General features: G+C 42.7%; 1 long non-coding RNA gene across 1 annotated transcript; it reads left to right on the top strand.

Moving 5' to 3' along the window:
- The first annotated feature begins 253 nt into the window (after positions 1 to 253).
- LOC122929615 lies at positions 254 to 1,227 on the top strand. Its single transcript, XR_006387988.1, has 4 exons — positions 254 to 531; positions 635 to 809; positions 913 to 1,092; positions 1,196 to 1,227. It is a non-coding gene; the product is annotated as an uncharacterized LOC122929615 (long non-coding RNA).
- The last annotated feature ends 10,029 nt before the right edge of the window (positions 1,228 to 11,256 follow it).

Raw genomic sequence — 11,256 nt, forward strand, 5'->3', positions numbered from 1 at the left:
CAGTAAGTTTTACTGTATTATTTGACTCCACTAGTTGATTTCTATCACATATGTACCTCTTGTCTTCCACTAGGTTTACTTATCCAAGGTTAAAAGGAAGAAGACGTTGCTAGGATTGGCATAGTTCCACATTTCATGCTTTATCTTGGTTGTTTGGTGTTGCCTACACTTTCCAAAGGAAATTGACAGATGAGATGACTGAAGTTTAATGACCTGAAAGAAATAATACAAGATGGGTGCTTCATTTGGAAAGGTAAGTAGATTGAGAGGCTATAGCTTCTTGATGTTTGGCTGGCTGGTTTTGTCTGTACTAGTAGTGGATTTCTATCACATATGTACCTCTTGTCTTCCACTAGGTTTACTTATCCAAGGTTAAAAGGAAGAAGACGTTGCTAGGATTGGCATAGTTCCACATTTCATGCTTTATCTTGGTTGTTTGGTGTTGCCTACACTTTCCAAAGGAAATTGACAGATGACTGAAGTTTAATGACCTGAAAGAAATAATACAAGATGGGTGCTTCATTTGGAAAGGTAAGTAGATTGAGAGGCTATAGCTTCTTGATGTTTGGCTGGCTGGTTTTGTCTGTACTAGTAGTGGATTTCTATCACATATGTACCTCTTGTCTTCCACTAGGTTTACTTATCCAAGGTTAAAAGGAAGAAGACGTTGCTAGGATTGGCATAGTTCCACATTTCATGCTTTATCTTGGTTGTTTGGTGTTGCCTACACTTTCCAAAGGAAATTGACAGATGACTGAAGTTTAATGACCTGAAAGAAATAATACAAGATGGGTGCTTCATTTGGAAAGGTAAGTAGATTGAGAGGCTATAGCTTCTTGATGTTTGGCTGGCTGGTTTTGTCTGTACTAGTAGTGGATTTCTATCACATATGTACCTCTTGTCTTCCACTAGGTTTACTTATCCAAGGTTAAAAGGAAGAAGAAGTTGATAGGATTGGCATAGTTCCACATTTCATGCTTTATCTTGGTTGTTTGGTGTTGCCTACACTTTCCAAAGGAAATTGACAGATGAGATGACTGAAGTTTAATGACCTGAAAGAAATAATACAAGATGGGTGCTTCATGTGGAAAGGTAAGTAGATTGAGAGGCTATAGCTCCTTGATGTTTGGCTGGCTGGTTTTGTCTGTACTAGTAGTGGATTTCTATCACATATGTACCTCTTGTCTTCCACTAGGTTTACTTATCCAAGGTTAAAAGGAAGAAGACCTTGCTAGGATTGGCTTAGTTCCACATTTCATGCTTTATCTTGGTTGTTTGGTGTTGCCTACACTTTCCAAAGGAAATTGACAGATGAGATGACTGAAGTTTAATGACCTGAAAGAAATAATACAAGATGGGTGCTTCATGTGGAAAGGTAAGTAGATTGAGAGGCTATAGCTTCTTGATGTTTGGCTGGCTGGTTTTGTCTGTACTAGTAGTGGATTTCTATCACATATGTACCTCTTGTCTTCCACTAGGTTTACTTATCCAAGGTTAAAAGGAAGAAGACGTTGCTAGGATTGGCATAGTTCCACATTTCATGCTTTATCTTGGTTGTTTGGTGTTGCCTACACTTTCCAAAGGAAATTGACAGATGAGATGATTGAAGTTTAATGACCTGAAAGAAATAATACAAGATGGGTGCTTCATTTGGAAAGGTAAGTAGATTGAGAGGCTATAGCTTCTTGATGTTTGGCTGGCTGGTTTTGTCTGTACTAGTAGTGGATTTCTATCACATATGTACCTCTTGTCTTCCACTAGGTTTACTTATCCAAGGTTAAAAGGAAGAAGACGTTGCTAGGATTGGCATAGTTCCACATTTCATGCTTTATCTTGGTTGTTTGGTGTTGCCTACACTTTCCAAAGGAAATTGACAGATGAGATGACTGAAGTTTAATGACCTGAAAGAAATAATACAAGATGGGTGCTTCATGTGGAAAGGTAAGTAGATTGAGAGGCTATAGCTTCTTGATGTTTGGCTGGCTGGTTTTGTCTGTACTAGTAGTGGATTTCTATCACATATGTACCTCTTGTCTTCCACTAGGTTTACTTATCCAAGGTTAAAAGGAAGAAGACGTTGCTAGGATTGGCATAGTTCCACATTTCATGCTTTATCTTGGTTGTTTGGTGTTGCCTACACTTTCCAAAGGAAATTGACAGATGAGATGATTGAAGTTTAATGACCTGAAAGAAATAATACAAGATGGGTGCTTCATTTGGAAAGGTAAGTAGATTGAGAGGCTATAGCTTCTTGATGTTTGGCTGGCTGGTTTTGTCTGTACTAGTAGTGGATTTCTATCACATATGTACCTCTTGTCTTCCACTAGGTTTACTTATCCAAGGTTAAAAGGAAGAAGACGTTGCTAGGATTGGCATAGTTCCACATTTCATGCTTTATCTTGGTTGTTTGGTGTTGCCTACACTTTCCAAAGGAAATTGACAGATGAGATGACTGAAGTTTAATGACCTGAAAGAAATAATACAAGATGGGTGCTTCATGTGGAAAGGTAAGTAGATTGAGAGGCTATAGCTTCTTGATGTTTGGCTGGCTGGTTTTGTCTGTACTAGTAGTGGATTTCTATCACATATGTACCTCTTGTCTTCCACTAGGTTTACTTATCCAAGGTTAAAAGGAAGAAGACGTTGCTAGGATTGGCATAGTTCCACATTTCATGCTTTATCTTGGTTGTTTGGTGTTGCCTACACTTTCCAAAGGAAATTGACAGATGAGATGATTGAAGTTTAATGACCTGAAAGAAATAATACAAGATGGGTGCTTCATTTGGAAAGGTAAGTAGATTGAGAGGCTATAGCTTCTTGATGTTTGGCTGGCTGGTTTTGTCTGTACTAGTAGTGGATTTCTATCACATATGTACCTCTTGTCTTCCACTAGGTTTACTTATCCAAGGTTAAAAGGAAGAAGACGTTGCTAGGATTGGCATAGTTCCACATTTCATGCTTTATCTTGGTTGTTTGGTGTTGCCTACACTTTCCAAAGGAAATTGACAGATGACTGAAGTTTAATGACCTGAAAGAAATAATACAAGATGGGTGCTTCATTTGGAAAGGTAAGTAGATTGAGAGGCTATAGCTTCTTGATGTTTGGCTGGCTGGTTTTGTCTGTACTAGTAGTGGATTTCTATCACATATGTACCTCTTGTCTTCCACTAGGTTTACTTATCCAAGGTTAAAAGGAAGAAGAAGTTGCTAGGATTGGCATAGTTCCACATTTCATGCTTTATATTGGTTGTTTGGTGTTGCCTACACTTTCCAAAGGAAATTGACAGATGAGATGACTGAAGTTTAATGACCTGAAAGAAATAATACAAGATGGGTGCTTCATGTGGAAAGGTAAGTAGATTGAGAGGCTATAGCTCCTTGATGTTTGGCTGGCTGGTTTTGTCTGTACTAGTAGTGGATTTCTATCACATATGTACCTCTTGTCTTCCACTAGGTTTACTTATCCAAGGTTAAAAGGAAGAAGACGTTGCTAGGATTGGCTTAGTTCCACATTTCATGCTTTATCTTGGTTGTTTGGCAGATGACTGACATTTTATGACATGAGAAGAATAAAAAGTTTTACTTTCTATGGTAAGCAGAGTAACTGTTTTATCTTGTCTTACTTAGTAGGCTAGATTTATTGTTTTGCCAATATGTCGGCAATGATCTCTTGTTTGATTGTCCTATCGCCCACCTTTGACTAAGCATTGCCCATCTCTAAGCCGACCCCGCTCAGCAACTGCCAAAGCTTAGAGGGAACACTGTTCACAACCCCTCTTTTGATTGGGAAAATGGAGAACTAACCTCCTGGGGATCGTCCTGTCGCCTTCGCTGTTTGTCTCAACCCAAAAGACTTTCTGCTTGCATGTTGGCTCCTGTGACTATCCCACCTACCTTGCCTCGTGAATACCATGACTTTGCAGACGTATTTTGCAAACAAAAGGCAGAGGTGTTACCCCCACATCGTCCTTTTGACTGTACAATTAAATTGATTCCCGGAGCACCTCTTCCCAAAGGAAAGACCTACCCCCTGTCTCTGCCCGAACAAAACTCTATGGAGGAATACGTAAGAGACAACTTGGAAAGAGGTTTTATCCGACCATCTTCTTCTCCAGTAGGAGCAGGTTTCTTCTTCGTTGAAAAGAAAGATGGGGGCCTTCGACCATGCATAGACTATCAGGGGTTAAATCAAATCACCGTAAAGGACTCCTACCCTTTGCCACTCATTCTTGAACTATTTGATCTACTTAAGGGGGCTGTTATATTCTCCAAGCTAGACCTACGAGGGGCTTATAACCTGATTCGAATTAATGAGGGGGACGAGTGGAAGACAGCATTCAACACTCGTAATGGACACTTTGAATATTTGGTCATGCCATTTGGCTTGTGTAACGCACCTGCTGTCTTTCAACGTTTCATGAATTAAATTTTTCATGATTTCAGCAACCGTTTTGTGATCATCTACTTGGACGACATTTTAATCTTTTCCAAGACTCTTCTAGAGCACATCTCGCATGTGAAACAGGTATTACAACGGCTTAGAGAAAACCATCTTTATGCAAAAATCGAGAAGTGCAGTTTCCATCAAAGCTGTATTCCTTTCCTTGGGTACATCATAAGTGCTGACGGTTTTCAAATGGACCCTCAAAAACTTTCCGCTGTCTTGCAATGGCCCCAACCGACCACTTTAAGAGGACTCCAAAGCTTTTTAGGATTTGCAAATTACTACAGACGCTTCATTAAGAGTTTTGCCTCCATTGCGGCACCCCTTACTGCCATGACTAATAAGGGTACAAATTGCAAGGCGTGGTCTTCAGAAGCAAAATCAGCTTTCCAGCGATTAAAGGACATGTTCAGTAAAGCTCCAATTCTTCTGCATCCAAATCCTGACCTCCAGTACACTGTTGAGGTTGATGCCTCTGAGGTTGGAGCAGGTGCCGTACTCTCCCAGAGACAGCCAAAGTCTGGTAGAATCCATCCAGTAGCTTTTTTCTCTAGAAAGTTTTCTCCGGCAGAGATGAATTATGATGTTGGGAATCGAGAACTACTGGCCATCAAATTGGCATTGTCTGAATGGCGACATCTTCTGGAAGGGGCTTCCAAACCTTTTACTATCCTCACTGACCATAAAAACCTACTGTATCTTCAGACTGCTAGACGTCTGAACTCACGTCAGGCTCGATGGGCTCTGTTTTTCTCCCGTTTTAATTTTGTCCTTTCTTACGTTCCAGGACATAGAAACAAAAAAGCCGATGCTCTTTCCAGACAGTTCGCTTCCTCTGAAGAAGATCAACCAGCCGAGCAGTATATAATCCCACCTCACAAAATTGTCGCACAGATCTCTACGGCCCTTTCCCAACAACTACAAGAAACCCAGAATCGTGTTCCCCAGGGCTTGAAGATACCACCAGGTCGCCTGTACGTAGCCCCTAGTCTCAGAAAACCTATACTCCTCTGGGCACATGATGGCGTGTTATCCGGTCATCCTGGTGTCACCATCACTCTTAAGACCTTGCAGCGTCATGTCTGGTGGCCTCGTATGAAAAAGGATGTTACTGACTATGTGGCTGCCTGCCCAACTTGTGCTGCTAATAAAGTACCCCGCACATTACCTGCTGGACTGTTACATCCACTTCCGGCACCTCGCCAGCCTTGGACCCATTTGACCTTGGACTTCATTGTAGACTTACCCAAGTCCGAGGGCATGACTGCTATATGGGTCACAGTGGATCGCTTTTCCAAAATGTCTCATTTTGTGCCGATTCCGGGATTACCTACAGCGAAAGCACTGTCCACTCTTTTCCTTTCCCATATTGTAAGACATCATGGCATACCTACCAATATCATCTCAGACCGCGGATCCCAGTTCGTTTCCAGATTCTGGAGAGCGTTCTGCAAGAAACTGGGAGTAACGCTCTCACTCTCTACCTCACATCACCCTCAAACTGATGGTCAAACCGAACGCATGAACCAGACCCTAGAAACCTACCTTCGACATTATGTCAATGCCTTACACTCCAACCGGTCTGAGTATTTGCCTTTAGCTGAGTTCGCCCTAAATTCCCGTTGGCACAGTGCTCTTCATACCACACCATTCTACGCAGCCCTAGGCTATCACCCTCAGACTTTTCCCCTACTCCAGCCTTCTTCTGGTGTACCAGCAGCAGATCAGCGGGTGAAAAATATTCTACTACATTGGAAGAAGATTCGTTTATTACTACGGAAGTCAGCAGGCAAGTACAGGTTTTTTTCCAACAGACGAAGACGCCATATACCTCCATATGTGGTGGGGGACAGAGTTTGGCTATCAACCAAGTATGTGAGACTGAAACAACCTTCTACCAAATTGGGCCCTCGATTCATCGGTCCTTACAGGATCATTGCTCGAGTTGGACCAGTTTCCTATCGCTTAAGATTACCTTCTTCTCTCCGGATACATCCCGTCTTCCACGTTTCACTCCTCAAAAAAGCTATTTTCAACCGCTACTCCAGATCACAACAACTACCTCCTCCTGTTCTTGTTGATGGACAAAATGAGTTTGAAGTCTCCAAGATTCTTGATTCCAGAAGACAGGGCCGTGGCCTTCGGTATCTGGTTCATTGGAAGGGGTATCCTGTCACAGACCGCTCCTGGGTTCCAGCCAAAGATCTGCATGCCCCTTCTCTTATACGAGACTTCCATACCTCGTTTCCCACTAAGCCCCGCTAGGCCCCCGGAGGGGTCCATTGGGGAGGGGGCCCTGTCATGACCCGGGTTGTATTCGAACCAGGATCTTCCTGGTCTCTTAAACCATAGCCTTACCTGTTGTGCTACAGAAGAGATCTAGACTTTGGGAATGTCCTTACTGTGTTCAACACTACATCATACTCTCTAGCTCCACCTGCTGCCAGCTGTGGACAATTCTCAATCTGGACAGCCTTTAAATAGGAAGTGAGGTCATCACTCAGTGCCCGTTTATTTGGATTTCTTCCCTGGGTGTTTTGACTTCAGTGATCTTCCTTGTATTGAACTCCTGCCTGATATCCCGACTATTCTACAGCCTGCTGATTTTGTACCTTGCCGCCAGATCGTGAATGACCTTAGCCTGCCTGACTCTTCTCCGGATTTTGATTCTGAACTATTCGCCTGACGACGCTTTGCCTGGATCTCAAGCACACTATTTCCACTACGGACACTACCTTTTACAGGTACCTTACAGTGGGCGACAACAGGAGACAACAAAAAGCCCAACAGGGATCCGGAGGGTAGCACTCTGGAACAACAACCAGGATTCACAGCTCCAGTGGGTCAGTATAGAAGTCCAGGCAGGAAGCTCTATAACTGGCAACTAGAGAAGTGTGAGAGGAGAATATAAGGAGGTTGGGAGTGGCAGACAAGAAACAGCTGAGGAGGAGAAGCTACGGATCCCTGAGTGAGAGAAAAAGGATTGCAAGGCAAACACAGAAAACAATCACTAAGAAACAACGTGATCTTTAGACATAGAGCGCGCAGCCACCCGCTGCGACTTCCTGACCCCGGGTATAACGGAGTCAGACGTGGCTCTTGACACCCTCGTGACATTTATATTCATCCCTCTTTTTTTTTTTCCCCTCCCTTTTTAGATTTATATTTATGGGGTTGTGATCCAAAATGATTGTACCTGACTCATTCAATATCCAGTGTACCTTTATCGTTAGTGAAGACTAAATCAATCCGTGATAGACTCCTATGCGTTTTAGAAAAACATGAATATTTCTTTAGCTTCGGGTGCATTACCCTCCAAATATCAGTCTAACCCCAACTCTTCTGTGATAGTTTTTAGTTTAGTGCCCGTGTACTTTCCCTGTGTATTACCTATTCTACATCTATCTATATTGCCATCCATGAAATTATTGAAATCTCCTGTTACCAAAAGTAGTTTATCCCCTGCATTGATTGCGAGGAGGGAACATGCCGGGGCGAGAGAAGGGAGAGACAAAAAAAATAAAAATAAAAGAAGAACACACAAGCAGCTAAGACAACACCTGTCCCACCCTTGCTGAATGACCCAGGATAGCATCTAGCCCTGGCTCTCTTCCTTACCATTACTCCCTCCCAGCCCATTTCTCACCTCAGCTTTTTATTTTTTCTCTAATCCATTCACCCGCCGCCTCTGCGGTATCAAAGAACCAGGTTCTATTTTACCATTTAACCCGTAGCTTAGCTGGAAACATCATTGAATACTTTACATTATGTAAACACAACTTTTTTTTATATCAATGAACTAACTCCTTTCCCTTACCGTTGCCCTAGCATAGTCAGGAAATAGCATCGCTGCTGCACCCTTACACTCCAGACTCCTTTCTTCCTGGACCTACATGCTATCTCCTCCTTGTCTCTTACTGATAATAGATTAATGATTATTAATCTCGGTCTTGTTCCGGGAGGGGGTAGTTTCGCCGGCAGTCTATAGGCCCTTTCCACAACATTTTTGTGGTCTGAGATATCTTGGCCCAGTTGTTCCCAAGTTTGTATCTAGTCACGAAGATGGATTGAAGAATGACAAGTGTGGAATGTATTAATCCAACTAACTTTGTGTTTGCAAAAAAACTGCATAAACTGCCATGCTATATGATCGGCGGAGACACCTGGGATTACTTAACGGAACTAACCATAGTAACTGGTCTGGAGCACAGTGGTGTTTGCTATACTAATTGGCTCTGTGGCTGAACTGCACTAATGACACTATTGTGTGGAACGAATAGTCCGAAAAAACTGCCCGCCCGTTATATAGGTGTAAAAAGCCGTTACCATCTACTGTCTCTGGTGAAATTTTTTGCCGCAGTTTAATAGAGCTAACCATACTAATGGTCTTGTGATTATAAAGGTACTAATTACATTAATTGGAACGTGAATCCACTTGTGCTAATTATATTAATTATACTTATAGCATGGCATGAATTAACCTATTGACTGATAATATTGTAGAGCTGCAATATTAACCTATTGACTGATTATTGACCGCATAATATTGTAGAGCTGCGACATAGATGTCACCAATGGACGAGCTTGATTTTTGAGTTGGCCAAGCGTGTCACTATACCAACTGGAAATACTGCTAATTGGTCTGAATGTTTAGGTGTGTTGAATGCACTGAACAGTTTGTGAGCAGGACTGCTATACACATATAAATGCAGCCTCCCCCCCTGTTTGCATAGGTAGCTTGTCTGCGCCTTCTGTGACCGGCTGCCCAATAAATGAAGAGAGAGTGGCTTGCTTCTAACAGAGCAATACACCTTCTAATGTATAACTGGCCTAAGTTTGTGGGCAGCCGGCCAGAGTGAGGGATACCTGCATGAGGGCAGGGGGACGTGGACATAAAGAATACTGTGCCAATGTAGTATGCTGAATACCTTTACTGTAAGTTAGGCTACTAGGGTACTAATTGTTGGGACGGTGGGAGGAATCTACATGCTTGGCCATTTTACTGTTGGACAGTTCTCAATTTGGTCAGCTATGCAAGGTAAAGATGGCCAGACAGGGGGCCGGGAAAAAGGGGCGGGGGCAACTGGAATTAAACACTTCAATTTTCCCAATGCTTAAAAAAAACAGAAAGGACTAAGCAACAACTTTTGACTAATATGAGAAGTCAGATGTCCCCCCCTAAGAAAAAGAAATATGACACACCCCAAGACCCGGAGGGGGAACTCTTTGGGTCAGTGGAAAATATTAATCTGAAAACTTCTGATGATGGTCTCCAGACTGGAGAGAGAGGTACTAATTAGATAAAAGAGGCAGATGAATGTAATTCTAATAAAGGGGAGCAGGCGCCTAGCTTGCAAGACATATTCCAAGAAATAAAGAACTGTAGTCTGGCAATAAAATACCTCTCTCTTCAGACTGGAAATATTAAGGAGGTGGTTGGGCTCCTAAGAACGGATCTACAAAAATATAAAGATAGACTGACTAGTGAATGGTTATACATACAGGCCAAAAAAAAAAAAAAAGAATGGACATGGGGGAAAAATTCTATTGTGTGCATGAGCTCTAATGTTGATGTCCTATCCGAATCGGTTATCAGTTTCACAAAAGTAGATCATTTCCTTAAAGGGGTTTTCAGCTTTTTTTCTATTGATGACCCATTCTCAAGATAGGTCATCAATATCAGATCAGCGCGGGCCCTGACACTAGCCCCCCCGCAGATCAGGTGTTTGAAGAGAAAGCAGCGATCATACAAGCACTGCCTTCGCCTCATTGTTTGCCTGCTTGCTCTTGCAACTGCATTCACTTCAATGGAACAGCTCCTTCCTGTCCAAGTGAGTAGTAGGGTAATGTGAATGGGGATGCCATAGTTGCAATTACACTGCTCTTCACTGCAGTCGGTAAGCAGGTTAACAATGAGGAGAAGATAGCGCTTGTATGAGTGCTGCCTTCTCTTCAAACAGCTGATCAGTGGGGGTGTCGGGAGTCGCCCCCACCGATCTGGATAGGTCATGAATAGAAGAAAAAAAAAGACAAAGCCATTAAGGCCCACTTCACACGGGTGTCGCGGCTGAGGGCCGGATGCGTTCAGGGTGCATTGCGAGAAACCCGCATGAGTAGGCACGCAATTGCAGTCAGTTTTGTCTGCGATTGCGTTCCGATGTTCAGTTTTTTCCACGCAAGTGCAATGCGTTTTGCACCCACGTGAGAAAAAACTGAATGTGGTACCCAGACCCGAACCCGGACTTCTTCACTGGAGTTCGGGTTTAAGTTAGGTGTTCTGTAGATTTTATTATTTTCCATTATAACATGGTTATAAATGAAAATAATAGCATTCTTTAATACAGAATGCAAAGTAAAATGTCACTTGAGGGTGAAAAATAATAAAAACATTACTCACCTGATCCACTTGATCGCGCAGCGGGGATCCTCTTCTTTGTTCTTCTTAAAGGACCTGCAAAAGTACCTTCGCTGACGTCATCGCACTCACAAGGTTTTTTGTTTGGTGCGTGGGGGGGGGGGAGTCGAGTTGGTCACATAAACTGTGTTTTTAGTATTTTATATTTTAATAGTGAAGACTTTTTTTGTTTGTTTATTTATTTTTATATAAAAAATTGGGAAGGGGGATGATACTGTCTATAGCTTTCAGTATATGACAGCCTCCCCTTTCGGCCCCTTTCCACCATGTACTAGTGCTTATTATGACACATATAAGCGAACACCCTCTGCGTATATAAGCAGTAGTAGATGGCAGAACAGCAAGCGGGGGGGGGCACAGACAGTGGCCAAGGGGGCACAAACAAGGGCCAGGGGGG

Source organism: Bufo gargarizans, chromosome 1 (genome assembly GCF_014858855.1).
Source record: "Bufo gargarizans isolate SCDJY-AF-19 chromosome 1, ASM1485885v1, whole genome shotgun sequence".
NCBI lineage: Eukaryota > Metazoa > Chordata > Amphibia > Anura > Bufonidae > Bufo > Bufo gargarizans.